Source organism: Cryptomeria japonica, chromosome 5 (assembly GCF_030272615.1).
Source record: "Cryptomeria japonica chromosome 5, Sugi_1.0, whole genome shotgun sequence".
Taxonomy (NCBI): domain Eukaryota; kingdom Viridiplantae; phylum Streptophyta; class Pinopsida; order Cupressales; family Cupressaceae; genus Cryptomeria; species Cryptomeria japonica.
Genome location: NC_081409.1, coordinates 209,964,757 through 209,984,898, shown reverse-complemented (window position 1 = coordinate 209,984,898; position 20,142 = coordinate 209,964,757).

Here is a 20,142-nt window from a genome sequence, read left to right as displayed (position 1 = left end):
CGGTGTAAAGCAAGGATATAGTGCAATGAAGCCATATGATCCAAAGAAGTGGCCATGTCAAGAGGTTTGTGGAAAACATGTTTTTGCATTTTGTCCATAGTGTTGATCAAGATCAGGATAGGGGACAAATAGGATAATCAAGATCAAAGGTGGTAATGAAGGATGTAAGCGAGCAATGGATAGGAGCTAAAGGGTGTGGATCAAGTGCAATATATAGGACATACAAAACCTATAAAGATCCTTAAACTTATCAAGATCAAAGGTGGAAAAGGGATATGAACGTAGATAGAGCGGATGAGAGATAATGGAGGATGAAGGATAATGGAGGAAGAAGGATAATAGAAGGATGTACATGGATGGAACTTACCCCCAGTGTAAAGTGCAAAAGGATAATGGATTACGCATGATGTCTATTTTGTCAAGTTTTCATCATGGTACTTTCTCAAGGCACTGCAAGAAGTGGTTTTCACACAAGGATGAATTTATTTCTCTTTACTTTTTTTTCTGATTTTTTTTTTCTTTTTCATCATTTTTTTAACTTTTTTTGGAAGATTATGGAGGCATGATAGGGGATGGAAGAAGTACCCCAATGTCTCACTGCTTTGGATGGTACCCTTAGAATATGAGTTGCAATAGACCATGGCTATGAAGGTATGCTCAAAGATGTTGGCCGGATAATGAAATGAAACTAGGGCAAGGATTTATGTAAAGGATTGGATACGAGAGATGGAAGGGTGAAAAAGGGGTTTTGGATAATGGATGGGATGTTGGCAGAATGTGTATGGATAGATGGAAATGCTGGAAAGATCAACATTGGCACACACTTTGAGGGATGGTGGACATATGGAGGAGAAGTGAATCTCAGATTTTGAGATTTGGATGGAGGAAAGGTTACAGATTTTGGAGCATAAGAACCAAAAATGGATGAAGGAGGTGATGGAGGAATAGACTCAGAAGGTTTGGATGGAGGAACAACAATTTTGGATGCCAATTTTGATTTTTATTTAGACTATTGTGCTTCAAGAAGCCGCTTAGGGATCCACATGGTTTTTGATTTTTCATGCTTTTGTAGTTCCTTAGAGCGCATTGCTTATACAAGTGCCTTAGGAACCCATATAACTTTTGACTTTTCTTCTTTCTTTGTGGGCCTTTCTGGCATTTTGTATTTTTCTTTTTCTTTTTGGATCATATTTTTCTTTGTTTTGACATGTCGATTAGATGGGACATGCTGATCTTTGAATACATGTGGATTACTTGACTTATGACTTTCTTGCTTGGCATCCAAATTGCTTGGAGAAGGAAAAGAATGTATGAATGGATAGGAATGATATGGAGGTATTTTAGATGGATGCAAGGTACTTGAAGACATGTGCCTTTGTTGATCCCGCATAAGGGATGGAGGGATATAGGGACCTATAATGGATGGAAGCGATGAAGGAGAAATCATATATTTGGATTTAACTGGAGAAATGTAGGATTTATGAGAGATACCAACATCTTGAAAAATTTCCTTGAGGCCATGACCTTTAACATTTTCTTTAACATGGAGGGGTTCTTGCTTTTGGAGATCTACCCCTTTGCCTTTATAAATATTTTGACTTGTAGGATACACTTTGCTTTGGAAAGAAGGAATGGGTCCATTATGAGATGAAGGTGGAATGTAAGGAATGATAGGATCATGAGAGGGATTTGTAGGCATGATGGATCCTTGAGGTGAAAATGGAGGATTATGACAAGGAGATGAAGGGATACTTTGATCTTGACATGGAAGAGGATCATTGGATAGAGTAGGAAGGGTGTTTGACTCTTCATTTTGAATAGGACCATTTGAAAAGGTGGAAGAGGTGTCATGATCTTGCTTAGGAAGTAGAGTAGGAATGGGATTTGGAAGGATGGTTTGCTCTTGAGATGGAAGGGGGTCATCCTGCAAGAAATGGAAAAGTATAAGGGGATCATCATGGGATTTTAGTGAAATAGGATCTTTTTCAATTATTAGATGGGATTGAGGAGTTTCGGTGTCTTGATCTTGATTTATGATAGGACTTGTTTCTTCATTTTTCAGAGTATCCTCTTGACATTGAGTCACTTCTAAGGAGGGGATAGAATTTTGCATAGGCATAGGGGATTCTTGGAAGGTCTCCATATTTTGTCTTGATGGGGAAGCATTTTGAGTGAGACTCTCTAGAGTGGGAACGTTTGGAATTGGAGTGCATGATGGCATAGGATCTGGGATTTTTAAATCTTTATAGGAACTTGTATTAGTATTGGGATTAACTTGGATTTCCATAGGAGATAGCCCTTGAAGGTAAACATGAGAAGTTTCATTGTTTGAAGGAGATGGTATGGATTTTTTCTGGGAAGTTTTAGGAGATGGAGGCATGATGGAAGGGATGGAGGCTACATATGGAGCCTTGCTAGACATAGGTTCATGATTTTGATCATGCTTAGAAGTAGTTCCTTCTTTTTCTTTAGGTGGGTCATTAGGATCTTCAATTTCAATGACACCATCATCAAGGAGATCTTGAATCTTATGTTTTAATTCCATAAATATTGAAGTATTATGTTTGTTATGCCTATGATATACACAGTAACTACTCAAAACTGCACATCCCCGTGTGGTCTTTTTAGGCAATATGATAAGATTGTTCTTAAGAAGCTCTTCCAAAGCTGACTCAATAGATTGCCCCAAAGGTGTAAATTGTCTATCTAGGGAATAGATGTCTTTTTGTCTTGGTGAAGGTGTTTTGTGGTCTTGTATGAGATTTGGTCTTTGATTGTCAATTATTTGCTGGTATGCGATTGTCAAATCATATAATCTTTTTAACATTTCTTGAAGTTTCTCACACGATATCATACATTTGTTTTTCAAATGGAGTCATTGATTTATTTTCTTGGATTTCCATGTCATATATTTATTCCTTAATATCTTGAAGCATTTGAGCAAAGGTATCCATGAGATTCTTACTTTAGTCAAAAAAAATTAGAAGAGCTTCTGGTTTGAATAGGCATTTACAACCGATAGGACCGAGAGCTAGATGTGCTGCAAAAGTCAAGATCATATTGGAGCTAGTTGTTCGTTTAACGTAGTGATTTGAGAGAAGTAACTAAGATCTAGTCTGGTTTCAAGAACGATCTATCTTGTGTAAGATGCTATCTAAGTTAACTTAGGTTTGATAAGATGTTATTTGAACTAGCCGAGAGATGATCGACAAAATCATGCAACGCAACGACAGGGGTACACTATCAAGGTTGTTTATGTTCAGGAGGATGATGACCAGTTTTATGCTCGTTGTAGACTGATTTGGGCAATTTTGATTGTTTTGACTGACAAGATCAGGAATTCATATGACAGAGGATTGGACAGAGATGAGATTCTGACAGATAGAGATTCAATGACTGACGACTACCAGTTTTTGATAAGGACTAAGTTTTTATTGACTGACAGGGACCATTTTTCGACTAGAATAGAGTTTTGATCACTAAGTTGTTGATTTGTTTGATTTGTTTTCTCCATTTTTAGTTTTAGGGATGAAAACATAGAAAAAATGACAGATATATAATAGTTCAATCACAACACACTAACCCTATGGGAGTTGGCTTAGAGAAGAAAGCCTTTGCTTGCTGACTTAGGTACACACCCAATAGCTAATTAGAATATGGCCACTGAGTCTCATGCAATGGATTCTCAATGCCATATTAGCCGACTCCAAACACTAATGGGGGCACGATATGGCAAGTGTCTTGGGAGAGTTACTATCTTTCTTGCACAAAGATTATCAACCTTTCAGAGGTGAATCAGGTAGCTTCTAATCTTATAGTTCTTAGTCAGGAATTTCATTTGAAATTACCCCTTGAAGTCATGCAAGCATGATTGAGTCCTATAGCCCAACAAGGTACCGAAACAAGTTGTAGTCACGTAAATGTGATTAAGACCGTGAGGCCCTACAAAATGCTCGATATGAGAGATCTCAAAGAGAAAACTCAAATAATCCCATCCTCTGAGACTTTAATCACCAGAGGCCTATTTATTATAGTGAGTTGGAATGCTCAGGCCCAGTTGTACTCACTTGGGTCATTCTCACAGCGTGATGACTTTTTCCCACTGTGACAGGTCCGCTAAAGGTACACAAATCTCAAAACTTAGAAAAAATCTTTGAGGGTCTAGATTTCTGATTGTCTATAAAAGACAAGAGCATACTCTCCTACCTCTCAGATTTTTCTGAAAACACGAAAGATAGATTTGTTCTTTAACCAGATAGCAATTTAAGTGCCTAAGAAAATACTAAATGAATACACAATGTTTAGTCAATTCTCTTTAGGCAACTTGCAAAAACAACACATCAGTGGTCATGTTGTTTTTTTATTCTTTGATAGACGTATGTTTGATTGATAAATTCTTTGTCAAGCGGACCTACAAACATTAAAAGCCCAAAAATAGTTTCCAAAATAACATTAAAAAAAAATCATCAAAAGAAAATTCTATCATGCAAACTGTAAATTAAACTAAATTAACAAGAATTTTCATTTTTTATGACTATCCTAGTTATGACAGTTTTGATAGTACCGCACTCTGTCGTTTAAAACTTTTGAACCAGAGATAATTTAGAAAATCGCTTCAGGGGAAATGTGGATAATTTGGTTTTACAAAACATATGAAAATTTTGTTTAGATCCAACATTTCAATAAAAAGTTATGCCCTCCAAACAAAGACCATTTTTGACTGTCATAGAAGAATAAGTAAAATGATAGTACTTCACTCTATCATTCATAACTTTCAAACCAATTTTTTTTAAGACAATCTCTTCGGTGAAATTGTATACAAATTGGTTTTCAACAAAATATAAAAAATTGTTTTAGATCCAATGGGTCAATAAAAAGTTATTTTCTCCAAACCGAGACCATTTTTGACGGTCATAAAAGAACAAGCAAAAAGAAAGATTTTTATTTGCAAATTTAACACATGTTTATTAGTTATAAAAACCAAACATTAAATTTGTTCAAGAAACATTAGAAATCTTGTAGTTGTGGGTTCAAGCCCCACAGTGGGTGCCAAAAAAATATGTGTGTGAAAAGTGGACCTGTATCTGTATTTGGAATACACAACACTTCAATTAAGTCATTAGATGCATGGTTAGTAAATCAATAATCAATGAATAATAAAACTATAACAAATCGACCCATTGCCTTCTAGTAGATGCGAGTTTAGATTGCTCTCAGATTGATAAGCTATCCAATGACCAGACAACACCTAAATGAAGGATTTTTAATCTATATGAGCATGGATTTAAGCTATATGAATGCAAGATTAATCTAACGAGATTTAAGCAATAAATGAGATAAATGATCTAAATATGTATGCAATAACTAATATGTGAATATCTAAATGCACAAATATTATTGAACCTAGAGAAAAAACAACATGATAACAATATATTCTCTAGGATATTTGAATGAGAGATGAGAGCCTGAATTTATAGAAAATTCAGAAAGAAACCAAAGGCTAAGATCAAATGAGATGAGCGGTCAAGATTTTCCAAGAGGAAGCACAATCCAGATGAATTGATGTGATTGGATGCTTTTCTTAGTTTTAAAGGAAATTGAACTAAAATTAAGATAAAATCAAGAAAAAACTGATTTATTCTCTATTTCATTCAATTTTAAGATTTAATTGTTTTAATTGCTTTCTTTGAGATTATCTATCAATTTTTAATTTGTTTTTCAAGATTATCTCCAATTGATTTCTTTTCTCAAATTTTAATTCTTTTTTGTCAATTAATTCCTTTTTTGAAGATTTGTGCTCATAATTTCCAATTCCTCTTTCTTGATTTGTTTCCTTTTTTGAAGATTTATGGCAAATTAATTTATTTTTTAAAATTAATTCCTTCTTTTGATGATTTAATGGCAAATTGATTTATTTAATTAAATATGCAAAATATATTTAATTAAAATAAATAAGATAATTGTTTAAAATGATTTACTTGGAATGATCAATTAATTAAATAAATATTTAATTAATATTGAGTTATTAATTTGCCATGTGACATTTGATGATTAAAGAATTAATTGTGTGCTCAAGATTTATTTAATTGTCTTTAGTTAGGACCTTGGTGATGTTGTCGAGATTAGGGGCCCATGGTTTAGATGACCATTTTTAGGGTATTATATTTGCCCCTCTTTGAATTAATGTCTGAGCAACGCGTTGGTTCAAAGAATAGTTGATGTCTAGGAGATACTAGTTCTAAACTTGATTGATCACAAACTAGATGAAAAGCGAGGTGTTTAGCTTGTTTTGAAGCAACGAAGCTGAATGAAGTCTGATTAAAGTGATACTAATCCCTAACTTGATTGAACTAGGAATGATAGAAAACAAAGATACCGAACTTGAACTTGATTGATCAAGATGCAGATCTTACTAATCTAGAACTTGATTGAACTTAGATACAACAAGTGATGATAAAAATCAATCTTGAACTTGATTGATCAAGATACGATGAGTGAAGATAAACTATCCAGCCTTATCCAAAGCGACGAATACTGAACACCTTCTTAGATTGAGTGTGATCAAAGATACTCTTTAAACACTTGATTGAGTTTAAACGAATAATCAGCTTGATGAAGAGCGATGAAACTAATTAACGTTAAGAGATTGATTCAGATAAAAGACAAATATCAGCTTGATATGAAGTGATGAAACTGATATGCCCCTAGAGATTGATTTGATTCAGATGATCGAGAGATCTCAACTTGATATAAAGCGATGAAGTTGAGATGCCCCTAGCAATGAGGAGTTGATTGATTTTCTTTAGTTGAAAAAGATATTTTGCTCGACTTTCGATGAAGATTTGAAAATTTTCTCATTTGAAGATGTAAGGTCATAAGGTCACGAGTATGCCCCCTCGGGAGAAAAATCGAAAGATAGCGAGGGTACATGATGATAGGCAATTTTGAGCGATGATAATGATTTGAGCACAAATTGATTCACAGGAATTTTTGAAAATATTGCATTGATTGATAAGAAATTGAGTGCAAAGTTGATTTGCAGAAATTAAATTGAGATTCAGTGTTGATTAATGAGAAATTGAGCGCAATTAGAAGAGAGAATGAACTTTTGATGAAAAGCGCTAAGTGGTCCAAATTTTATGAAATTTCAATGAGAGAGTTGACATTAGATTTTGATTTCGATCCCGAAAATGGACTCAGGACAACAGATTTACAAGCTCTTGATTTGATTTCATTGTACTTGTGTTGATTGATTATGAGATGTTGTTCTATATTCTTTATTCTATATGTATGCATTTCTTTTCAATATAGATGAATGAATGCAAATGGAATATGGGTGTTTATTTTTGTTTCTTTTATGCAAATAAATGATGATGCAAATAAATGAGGAGAATGAGTAACTAGTAATGCAAATGTTTATTTTTCTTCATGAAATAATATGGATGCAAATAAGTATAAAATGAAATGTATGGATCTATATAAGATGCTCATGTATGCAGCTAGCATCTCAATACACAAGTACTCGATCAGAGAAATGAATGATGAAAAAGATACCACTTAGTTGAGAAATGATGAAGCTTCCAACTTCTCATTCAGAAGATAAAGAAATCAGTGTTACCATACCGAAATCACTCTAAATTCACAAAATGCAGAATGAAATGCAAGATGAGATGCAAAATGAGATGCAACTGAAACCTAGTCACTGGATTTGAACAACTTAATTTTCATCATTGAGCATTTTACAACCACAACAGGCAGATTTAGAGTTCCTTGCTTTTCATGTGCAATATTAATTATCTTGTCCACAATGACCCTTTTTTCGTTCATATCCTTGGACAGATTACGCATGGACCCAGATTGCACAATAAAGAAATTCCCTCAAAACAGACAAAGAAATGATGGGAACCTCCCTGTAGCATTCAAATAAGTGGAGTCAAGGTATGTGTGGCGATTTCACCTTAATGTGAAGGCACTTATCACAGACACCCAGCTGATGAGATGTTTTCAGATCATCAGAATCATTCCTACAAGCAGAAAACAATGAAAATATTATGCCCCCAATCCTTGCTCCTCTTAGTCAAGATAGACTTACTCTAGTTACTTAGAGTGATAATAATCAAAATTTTATTAAAGACAACATAAAAATAAATTTTCATGCATAGCTCAAACTGTTTAGTGATTGTTTTCAGTAATGTTGTTTTGCTTGTGTACTCAGTGATAAAACTCTTCAGTAGTTAGGAGATAGGTAACTAACTCGGAGTGGATGACCAAGTTTCACTGAGGTAAGGATGACTTGTTGGACACTGCTTAGGATATGTAAAGTGCTCTTGTCGATTACCTAAGACTAGGACATTGATCAGTTTCAAGCCATGAGGGTTCCAACGAACCAGGATGTCACAAAAATGACTAAAATATGTACAAGCTAAAGCAAATATGCAAAATTTCAGTACAAGAGATAAGACTACCTTGGACAAAATCCAGCAGCCATACTAATCTATGTCATTGTTTTGATTTGTGTGATCATTGATAGGAATTTCTAGTTTCAAAGAGTAAGTACCCCGTATAAGACCGATTTATTTGGTTTCGAGTGTACTCTTTCTCATATAAGACATGTTGATGTTTGATAAAGTTTGATAAATAGATTAACAAGACATGAGATAAGTTTGATTGCAGACTTTGAGAGGTTGTATATGGTTGATAGTTTGATGGATAGTCTATGCTTTCTTGCTCTGATTTTTTTCAGTTTTTTATTTATTTAGTGAATTCTTTTATTTTTAGGATTTTCTTGAGGACATTGTATGATTTTTTTAGGATTTTGATGTTTGCTCCTAATGTCTAGCAAGGCAAAGGGGATTTTGAGTACATGAATGGATACACGAATGATGGTGGACACTTTCAAGGATTATCTGACAATGTTAATCCAAGCACGGGGTCCAGATATAGCAATGTAAACCAAGGATTTTAGCGATGTAAAGCAAAGATATAGCGATGTAAAGAAAGGATATAGCGCAATGAATCCATATGGTCCAAAGAAGTGGCCATGTCAAGAGGTTTGTGGAAAACATGTTTTTGCATTTTGTCCATAGTGTTAATCAAGATAAGGATAGGGGACAAATAGGATAATCAAGATCAAAGGTGGTAATGAAGGATGTAAGCGAGCAATGGATAGGAGCTAAAGGGTGTGGATCAAGTACAATATATAGGACATACAAAACTTGTAAAGATCCTTAACCTTTTCAAGATCAAAGGTGGAAAAGGGATATGAACGTAGATAGAGCGGATGAGAGATAGTGGAGGATGAAGGATAATAGAGGAAGAAGGATAATATATGGATGTACATGGATGGAACTTGCCCCCAGTGTAAAGTGCAAAAGGATAATGGATTGTGCATGATGCCTGTTTGCCAAGTTTTCATCATGGTACTTTCCCAAGGCGCCACAAGAAGTGGTTTTCACACAAGGACGAATTTATTTCTCTTTACTTTTTTTCTGATTTTTTTTTCACTTTTTCATCATTTTTTTTTCTTTTTTTTTTCACTTTTTCATCATTTTTTCTTTTTTTTGGAAGATAATGGAGGCATGCTAGGGGATGGAAGAAGGATGCCAATGTCTCGTTGCTTTGGATGGTACCCTTAGAATATGAGTTGCAATAGACCACGGCTATGAAGGTATTTTCAAAGATGTTGGCCGGATAATGAAATGAAACTAGGGCAAGGATTTATGCAAAGGATTGGATAAGAGAGATGGAAGGGTGAAAAAGAGGTTTTGGATAATGGATGGGATGTTGGAAGAATTGTGTATGGATAGATGGAAATGCTGGAAAGATCAACATTGGCACATGCCTTGAGGGATGGTGGACATATGGAGGAGAAGTGAATCTCAGGTTTTGAGATTTGGATGGAGGAAAGGTTACAAATTTTGGAGCATAAGAACCAAAAATGGATGAAGGAGGTGATGGAGGAATAGAGTCGGAAGGTTTGGATGGAGGAACAACAATTTTGGATGCCAATTTTGATTTTTCTTTAGATTGTTGTGCTTCAAGCGGCCGCTTAGGGATCCACATGGTTTTTGATTTTTCATGTTTTTGTAGTTCCTTAGAGCGCATTGCTTATACAGGTGCCTTAGGAACCCATATAAATTTTGACTTTTCTTCTTTCTTTGTGGGCCTTTCTGGGATTTTGCATTTTTATTTTTCTTTTTGGATCATATTTTTCTTTGTTTTGACATGTCTATTAGATGGGACATGTTTATCCCTGAATACATGTGGATTACTTGACTTATGGATTACAAGTCGAGTAGCCTATTATGTTGTGTCTTACAGAGTAGCAGTTTGAGTAGCATAGCAGGTTGTACCGTACTCTCAATATATGGCTCAATCGGAGGGAGCTCGGGCACCTAGGTAGGATCTTGGTTAGTAGGCTCCACCTCCTCCACCACTGGTGATGAGGGAGAGGCAGAGAGCTAGATCTTTTTGTGTAGCTCTTAGATTTTTTGTAGACACACCCATTTTTTGTAGCCCTTACGATTCTTTCTCCGATGGGAGTTTGTATATGTCAGTTGACATTATTTTGTACCCTGAGACTTGATCATTATATATACAAGATCTTGACTTGACTTTATTGTACCTGTGTCGATCGATTTATGAGATGCTTTTCTATATGATTTATTCTATATGTATGCATATATGTTCAGTATGGATGTATGTAATGCAAATGAATATGGATGTTTGTTGTTGTTTCTTTTCATATGCAAATAAAATGGATGAAAATGAGTAATGAGGAGAATGAGTAACTAGTAATGGAAATGTGTGTTAGAGTATTCGGGTATTTACTTGATTAATTAAACATTATTTGTTTAATTATTTAAGTTCCCTTTATCTCTTTTACACTTAAGCTAACTTTAGGTGCATATAATTAATTATTTTAATTAATTATTATGTGCAAACCTAGGTTTTCCCTTTTAGGGTTTCTTGACCTATTAAAGGTTGAGTTCTTTCTTTTCATTGTATGAAGAAGGATTATTATTGACAATACATTTTGGAGATTATTGAGCTCTCATCTTTTGGAGCATATTTTTCTTGTGTATTCTTTCCTTCTGTGATTTGCTTCATTGCTTCTCCTTGTAACGGGTTTTTCAGCTTGCAGAGATTATTTGGGCTCCTGTGGTGTTGTATTTTCTCAACTCCTATAATGTGTTTATTTTTCAATACAATAAGATGAATACAAATGAATGTATGAATCTGTATAAAATGTTTATGTATGCAACTAAACATCTCAATACACAAGTACTTGATCAGAGAAACGATGAAGAAGAGACCACTTAGCTAAGGAATGATGAAGCTTCAAACTCTCATTCTAAACATTAAGAGATCATTGCTATTATATTGAAATCATTCTAAATGCATAAAATTTAGAATGAATGCTTAATTTTCATCACTAAGAATTTTACAAACAAAGCAGTAAAAGTAGAGTTCCTTCCTTTTCATATGCAATATTAATTATCTTGTCTACAATGACCCTTTTTTCGTTCATATCCTTGGACAAATTACACATGCATCTAGATTGCACATTTAAGAAATTCCCTCAAACAAACAAAGAAATGACTCCAACCTCCCCATAGCATACAAATAAGCCGAGTCGAGGTATGTGTGATGATTTCTCCTTGATGTGAAGGCACTTATCACAGACACCTAGTTGATTAGATGTTTTCAGATCATTGAATTCATTCCTACAAGCAAAAAATAAAGAAATGTATTATGCCCCCAATCCTTGATCCTCTTAGTTAAGATAGACTTCCTTGAGTTACTCAGAGGGAATAATAAGCGAAAGTCAGTGTAAAAGACAACACACAAAGAAAATTTCATGCATATCTCAAACAATTTAGTAATTGTTTTTAGTAGTCTTGTTTTTCTTGTGTACTCAGTGATAAAACTATGTAGTAGTTAGGAGATAGGTGAATGACTCAGAGCGGATGATCAGGTACCATTGACTGAAAGATGACTTGGTTGATACTACTTAGGATATGTAAATTTATCAGTTGATTACCCTAAGACTAGGATAGTGATCGGTTTCAATCCATAAGGGTCCCAAAAGAACCAGGATGTCATGAAAGTGACTAAAAGATATGTACAAGATAAAGAAAAGATGCGACATTTCAGTACAAGAGATAAGACTACCGTGGACAAAATCCAGTAACCATACTGATTGATGTCATTGTTTTGATTTGTGTGATCATTGGTAGGAATGTCTAGTTTCAAAGATTAGGTGCCCTGTATAAGATCGATCTGTCTGGTTTCGAGTGTAACCTTCCTTGTATAAGACATGTTGATGTTTGATAGAGTTTGATAGATTGATTAACAAGAAATGCGATAAGTTTGATTGCAGAACTTGAGAGTTTGTCTGTGGCTGATTTGGTTTGAAGGATAGTCTATGCTTTCTTGCTTCGATTTTGTCAGTTTTTTTTTTTATTTAGTGATTTTTTTTTTAGGATTTTGTTCAAGACATTTTATGATTTTTTTAGGAGTTTGTTCGAGACATTTTATGTTTTTTTTTTAAAGGATTTTCTTAGTTATGCCCCCAATATGCAGACCTATATGACATGATGATCTGCAGAATACGTATGGAGACAATGAATTTTTGATATGACCTATGTTGATGAAATATGCATGATGAAGATGCATTTCATATTAGAACAAGGATGACTATGTTTGTTTAGTACTTTGTAATACATCAATTGAACTAGAGGTACAAAACATTTCATAGATAAGAAATCAATCGATCCTTACGGTCCCTTGGAACATTAAAATTAACACACTTAGTGACTAGGATTTACAAATGGAGACACAGAAAAATTTCTCATAGATTCTTGAAACTTTGATCTTCTTTTTCCCATGTGAGTGCAAATGAGTTAATTCCTGCTCTTGTGTTCACTAAAGATCCTTAGCATCCTATATGACTAGCTACATGGATTATTCTAACTTCAAAAGCATCCTGAATAGAGTCTCATTGCCAGCAAGTTTTTAGAGCTCCAACGAGGTTAAAGAAAACAATGCCAAGTAACTCAGTGATAAACTCTTGTTAGTGTAAAAAACTAGTCCCTGTCGGTCATTGAAAATTAGTCCTATATCAAAATTGGTCCTTGTCAGTCATTGGAAACTCAGAATTTAACCTCTGTCTAGACACAATTATACAAGTCTTCTGATTTATCATCCTGCTTCATATTTTGTGTCGTACGATATTCCATCAGTCCTAACAGTTTGTCGTTTGATCCTCCATCCTGTGTCGTAAGATGTAAGGTAGATATGCAAGATTAATCTAACATGATTTAAGAAATATATGAATATTTAAGCTAAATGATTTAAGCAATATGAAATAACTAATATGCAATATCTCAATGCAAATTCTCAATAAACCTAGTTAAAAAAATCTATGTGAAAAGTGAACCTGTATCTATATCTGAAATACACAACACTTCAATTAAGTCAGTAGATGCATGATTAGTAAATCAATAATCAATAAATAATAAACCATTACAAAGAAACCCATTTCCTTCTAGTACATGCGAGTTTAGATTGCCTTTAGTAATGTTGTTTTGCTTGTGTACTCAGTGATAAAACTCTTCAGCAGTCAGGAGACAAGTAACTGACTCAGAATGGATGACCAGGTTTCACTGACGTAAAGATGACTTGGTGGATACTACTTAGGACATGTAAATTGCTCAGTCAATTAACCTAAGACTCGGACATTAATCAGTTTCAATCCATGAGGGTACCAACGAACCAGGATGTCACAAAAGTGACTAAAAGATATGTACAAGTGAAATCAAAGATGCAGTACTTTAGTACAAGAGAAAAGACTAACCTGGATGAAATCCAGTAACCATATTGATCAATGTCATTGTTTTTATTTGTGTGATCATTGATAGGAATTTTTGGTTTCAAAGAGTAAGCACCCCGTATAAGATCGATCTGTTTGGTTTTGAGTGTACCCTTCCTTGTATAAGACATGTTGATGTTTGATAGAGTTTGATAGATTGATTAACAAGACATGCGATAAGTTTGATTGCAAAACTTGAGAGTTTGTTTGTGGTTGATTTGGTTTGAAGGATAGTCTATGCTTTCTTGCTTCGATTTTGTTAGTTTTTTTTATTTAGTGAGTTTTTTTTGTTTTTTAGGATTTTGTTCAAGACATTTTATGATTTTTTTAGGAGTTTGTTTAGGACATTTTATTGATTTTTATTTTTTTAGGATTTTCTCAGTTATGCCCCTAGTATGCAGACCTATATGACATGATGATCTGCAAAATGCATGTGGAGACAATGAATTTTTGATATCACCTATGTTGATGCAATATGCATGATGAAGATGCATTTCCTATTTGAACAAGGATGACTATGTTTGTTTAGCACTTTGTAATACATCATTTGAATTGGAGGTACAAAACATTTCATAGATAAGAAATCAATCGATCCTTAAGGTCCCTTGGAACATTAAAATTAACACACTTAGTGACTAGGATTTACAAATGGAGACACAGAAAACATCCCGATAGATTCTTGAAACTTTGATCTTCTTTTGCCCATGTGAGTTCAAATGAGTTACTTCATGCTCTTGTGTTCACTAAAGATCCTTAGCATCCTATATGACTAGCTACATGGATTATTCTAACTTCAAATATATCCTGAATAGAGCCTCACTGGCAGCAAACTTTTAGAGCTCCGACGAGGTTATAGAAAACAATACCAAGTAACTCAGTGATAAACTATGTTAGTGTCAAAAAATAGTCCCTGCCAGTCATTGAAAATCAGTCCTATATCAAAAATTGGTCCTAGTTAGTCATTGAAAACTCAGAATTTAACCTCTATCTAGACACAATCATACGAGTCTTCTGATTTATCATCTTGCTTCATATTCTATGTTGTACGATATTCCATCAGTCCCAACAGTTTGTCGTTTGATCCTCCATCCTGTGTCATACGAGCCCTAATTATCTGTCATCCGGTTTTGAGAATTGTCGTTTCATCCTAAATCCTGTTTTGTACGATAAACCTTTGCACTACACATTTTGTTGTTTAAGACATATCCATCTATCGTACGGTCCTAGGAAGCAACTCGTACGACATAGTATTGTCATTTTCCTGAAGCTATTACACTATCATCTGCTCCTGTAAAACACGTCATACAAATCTCTGATTTTGTCAGTCCTGGATAGTCAAACTTGCCTAAAACAATCTATAGCGAGCGTAATAAAACAATCTATAGCGAGCGTAAAATTGGTTATCATCCTCCTGAGCATAAACAACCTTGATAGTGTACCTATGTCGTTGGGTTGCATGATTTTTTCAATCATCTTCTAATCTAGTTCAAACAACATCTTATCAAACCTAAGATAACTTAAATAATGTCTTACACAGGATAGATCATTCTTGAAACCAGACCAGATCTTAGTTACTTCACTCAATCACTACGTTAAATGAACAACTAGCTTCAATTTGATCTTGACTTCTGCATCACATCTAGCTCTCAATCCCATTGGTTGTAAATGGTTGTTCAAAACAGAAGCTCTTTTAAAAATTCTGACAAAAGTAAGAAGCACATGGCTACCTTGGCCCAACAAATTCAAGATCTCAAGAGAGATATATATGACATTCAAGCTCAATGAAAAGATTCAATGACCCCTCTTGAGACAAAATTTCATGATATCAAGGACACTAGACTTCAAGAAATGCTAAAACAATTACATAAGTTGGATCAAAAAGTAATTGGAAATCAAAATCCAAATCTCATACAAGATCACAAGACACCTTCACCAAGATAAAAAGACATATATTCCCTAGATAGACAGTTTACACCTTTGGGGCAATCTATTGAGCTGACTTTGAAAGAGATTTTTGAGCATAATCTTATCATATTGCCTAAAAAGACTACATGGGAATGTGAAATTTTGAGTAAATACTATGCAAATCATAGACATAAAAAACACAAGACTTCAATGTGCCTAGAATTAAAACATAAGATTCAAGATCTCATTGATAACGATGTCATTGATATTGAAGATCCTAATGACTCACCTAAAGAAAAAGAAGGAACTATTTCCAAGAATCATCAAAATTATGAACTTGTGTCTAGCAATGGCTTACATGTAGCCTATATCTCTTCCATGATGCCTCCATCTCCTTAGGCTTCTCAACAACAATCAATATCATGTCTCTCAAATAATGAACCTAATGTTGAAACTTTCCACGTTGATCCTCAAGGGCTATCTTAGGGCCATCCTATCCAATGGTTGAAAAAGATCCTATCTCACTGGAATCCCATGATGATTCCCTTATACCTTTCCATTTCTTCCAAGATGATACCCTTCCATATCTGATCCTTGTGAGATAGAATTCAATAAGAAAATCCTTATAACTTTCTGGATTTCAAGGATCTGATAGTTACGATATACAAAATTCAATACTTCGGCCTCAAAATATTTTTTTATTATCCTACAGGTTTTGTCTATACAATCTCTGTGAAATATCGTATGAGTTGTATTACTATATCATACAACATTCTGTCAAAGTCTCTATTTTATCGTATGAACCAATAAATGGACTCGTACGAAATGCTGTTTTGAATATCTGATTTTATCTTCTATCATTTTATGCTCAGTTCTAACTTGTACAAAAGGCTTTTGTCATTTTATTATGTGATAATTGTCATACGATGTTGTATTCTATTTGGTTAAAATAAGTTTCATCCTTTAGGTTTTCTAACCAATTTTGATTATGCTGGCGCTAACCCTAAATTGTCTTCTGTTTGCCTAATATTTTCATAACCTAACCAGTTTCTTAAAGAACGCTTGTCAAATAATTTAACAATCAAACATATGCCTATCAAAGAATAAAACTACATGACAACAAATGTGTTATTTTTTGCAGGTTGCCTAAAGAAAATCAACAAAACATCATTTATTCCTTAAATTCCTTTTTAGGAACCTAACTTGCTATCTCGTTAAAGAAAAAAATTGTATTTTGTGTTTCAAGAGAATTATGAGAGGTAGGAGAGTATTCTCTTGTCTGTATAGACAATCAGAAATCTTGACCCTTGAGGCATTTTCTTTAAGTTTGAGATTTGCATATCTTTAGTGGGCTTGCCCTCCTGAGGAACTAATAACTCTATAGCCATTACAGTCGGTGAGAGGGGAATGACCCAAGTGGGAATGACTAAACATCAAGTACTCCAACCCACTATAAAACAAATGTGATTTGATGAAAATCAAGTCAGTGGCAGTGCTCGGGAACAACTCTCCTCCGTACCTTTGGGTATATTAAACCTTGGTTTTCAAGGCTGGGAGACCTCTTAATTGAGTTTATACCTCGACGCGCCGAACAAATCCCTTAATAATTCAATTTCAAATTAGAAGCTACCCGGCTCACCTCCAAAAGGTTGATAATCTTTGTACAAGAGAGATAGTAACTCTCCCAAGACACTTGCCATATCGTTCCCCCATTAGCATTTGGAGTCAGCTAATATGACATTGAGAATCTATTGCATGAGACTCAACGGCCGTATTTTGATTTTCTATTGGGTGTGTACCTAAGTCAGCTTGAAAAGGTTTTCTTCTCTACGCCAACTTCCATAGGGTTTGCATGTTGTGATTGGAGTTATTATTCGTATTACGTGTTTTCTGTGTTTTCATCCCCGAAACTAAACTTGGAATACCAAAAATGGAGAAAACAATACCAAGTAACTCAGTGATAAACTCTATCAATGTCAAAAACTAGTCCCTGTCGGTCATTGAAAATCAGTCCTATATTAGAAATTGGTCCTTGTCAGTCATTGAAAACTCCGAATTTAACCTCTATCTAGAAATAGTTGTAAGAGTCTTTTGATTTATCATCCTGCTTCATATTTTGTGTCGTACGATATTCCATCAGTCCTAACAGTCTGTCATTTGATCCTCCATTCTATTTCGTACGAGCCTTGATTGTTTGTCGTCCGGTTCTGAGAATCATCATTTCATCCTAAATCCTGTGTCGTACGATAAACCTTTGCACTAAACTATTTGTCGTTTCAGACATACCCATCTATTGTACGGTCCTAAGTAGCAACTCGTACAAAACAACATTGTCATTTTCCTGAAGCTATTACACTATCATCTGGTCCTATAAAAATTGTCGTACGAATCTCTGATTCTGTCAGTCCAGAATAGTCAAACATGCCTAAAATAGTCTATAGCGAGCGTAAAACTAGTTATCATCCTCCTGAGCATAAACAACATTGATAGTGTACCTTTTCTGTTGTGTTGCACAATTTTGTTGATCATCTTCTAAGCTAGTTCAAACATCTTATCAAACTTATGATAACTTATATAATGTCTTACACAGGATAGATCATTCCTGAAACCGGACCAAAGCTTAGTTACTTCACTCAATCACTACGTTAAATGAACAACTAGCTTCAATTTGATCTTGACTTCTGCATCACATCTAGCTCTCAGTGCCGTCAATTGTAAATGCCTATTCAAAACATAAGCTCTTTTAAAAATTCTGACAAAAGTAAGAAGCCCATGGCTACCTTGGCCCAACAAATTCAAGATCTCAAGAGAGATATTTATGACATTCAAGCTCAATGAAAAGATTCAATGACCCCTCTTGCGATAAAATTACATGATATGAAGAACACTACACTTCAAGAAATGTTAAAACAATTACATAAGTTGGATCAAAAAGTATTTGGAAATAAAAATCCAAATCTCATACAAGATCACAAGACATCTTCACCAAGACAAAAAGACATATATTCCCTAGATAGACAGTTTACACCTTTGGGGCAATCTATTGAGTCGACTTTGAAAGAGCTTCTTGAGTATAATCTTATCATACTGCCTAAAAAGACCACATGGGGATGTGAAATTTTGAGTAAATATTGTGCATATCATAGACATAACAAACACAAGACTTCAATGTTCCTAGAATTAAAACATAAGATTCAAGATCTCATTGATAACGACGTCATTGATATTGACGATCCTAATGACTCACCTAAAGAAAAAGAAGGAACTATTTCCAAGCATGACCAAAATTATGAACCTGTGTCTAGCAATGGCTTACATGTAGCCTACATCTCTTCCATGATGCCTCCATCTCCTAAGGCTTCTCAAAAACAATCCATATCATGTCTCTCAAATAATGAACCTAATGATAAAACTTTCCACGTTGATTCTCAAGGGCTATCTCAGGGCCATCCTATCCAATGGTTGAAAAAGATCCTATCTCACTGAAATCCCATGATGATTCCCTTATACCTTTCCATTTCTTCCAAGATAATACCCTTCCATAATCGATCCTTGTGAGACAGAATTCAATAAGAATTTCCTTATAACTTTCTGGATTTTAAGGATCTGATAGTTATGATATATGAAATTCAATACTTCGGCCTCAAAATCTTTTTTTTATTATCCTGTAGATTTCACCCATACAATCTCTGTGAAATATCGTATGACTGATTTTACTGTATCATATGACATTGTATCCAAGTCTCTATTTTATCGTACGAACTATTAAATGGACTTGTACGAAATGTTGTTCTGAATATCTGATTTTGTCTTCTGTCATTTTATGGTCAGTTCTAACTTGTACGATAAAAGGCTTTTGTTGTTTTATTCTGTGAGAATTGTCGTATGATGTTGTATTCTGTTGGGTTAAAACAACTTTCATTCTTCAGGTTTTCTGCCCAATTTTGATTACACTAATGCTAACCCTAAATTGTCTTCTATCTGCCTCATATTTTCATAGCCTAACCAGTTTCTTGTAGAAGGCTTGTCAAAGAATAAAACAACATGACTACTAATGCGATGTTTTTTCAGGTTGCCTAAAGAGAATCAACCAAACATCACGTATTCCTTAAATTCATTTTTAGGCACCTAACTTGCTATCTTGTTAAAGAACAAATTTGTATTTTGTGTTTTAAGAGAATTCTGAGAGGTAGGAGAGTATGCTCTTGTCTGTATAGACAAATAGAAATCCTGACTCTTGAGGCATTTTCTTTAAGTTTGAGATTTACATATCTTTAGCGAGCCTGCCCTCCCAAGGAGCTAATAACTCTATAGTCATTACGGTCGATGAGAGGGGAACGACCCAAGTGGGAATGGCTAAACGC